The following is a 903-nucleotide window of genomic DNA, read 5'->3' on the forward strand; positions in this document are numbered from 1 at the left end:
AACTCTGGGCACACTATACATGACATTGCATTATGTATGTGGCAGCCTCTGGACCAGCATCCCTTTCTAGGGCTTCTCCTGGGCATGCAAAACCGTGGATTTTGGCCCTCCACAGCCTGTTGGGGTCTCACGACCACGTTGATGGCATCCCTGAGTGACCTCGAACTCTACCTGTAGCCAGCTAGGCTCATTCGCCCCCTTCCAGGGCCTATTGTACACGTCAGAGGCGCTCGATTCAACCTAATAGTTGCTAGGTCTGCTTGTAAAACAAGTTAAGGGAGCTTAATTGCCGCTCCACCTGAGAGGTGGGGCTTAGGACAGGCCACACCCTAAAAGTACTAATGTCTTGCTCCCGCCCAAGGCTCCTCCTCTTAACCTTGCTTACCAAACCCAGAACTCGTCTGGCCCCGCCTCAAGCTCTCGGAGCGCTGGTGACTCAGCCCGCGGAGAGAAAACTCGGGTTTTTCCGACCTGGCCGGGGGCGCCTCCGGCCCACTTCGGCCCACCCTGCCCACAGCTCGCACCTCGCCCTGCCGAAAGTTGTTGCCCCTCTGGCCTGAGTCAGAGGTCGCCTCGGCGTGGCTCCCTGGGGGTGTGGCTAGAGTCCCTCGTGAACGCCTTCCCAAAGGGTTGCCCCCCGCCCCACCTACTCTCCTCCACCCGGAAAAGCCGACCGCGGCAGGCGGCAGCGGTGAGCAGGGCATGCTCACTGGCGCGGACCGGCCCGCGCCCTGAGCCAGAGCGCCCGCGCGAGGCGGTCCCCAGCGCTGCCAGCTGGAGCCGGGCGGAGCCCACGCCCCGGCGCAGGGTGGCTCTGCCAGTCCCCGCGCGCCTGGGCGGCCGCACACGTGTCCAAGCGTCACGTCCGCGCGCCCCCGGGGCTTGCGTCAGCTGCTGCTGTAG

The sequence above is a fragment of the Echinops telfairi genome, unplaced genomic scaffold, assembly GCF_000313985.2.
Source record: "Echinops telfairi isolate 266 unplaced genomic scaffold, ASM31398v2 ScPeMD7_4225;HRSCAF=4972, whole genome shotgun sequence".
NCBI classification, from domain to species: Eukaryota; Metazoa; Chordata; class Mammalia; order Afrosoricida; family Tenrecidae; genus Echinops; species Echinops telfairi.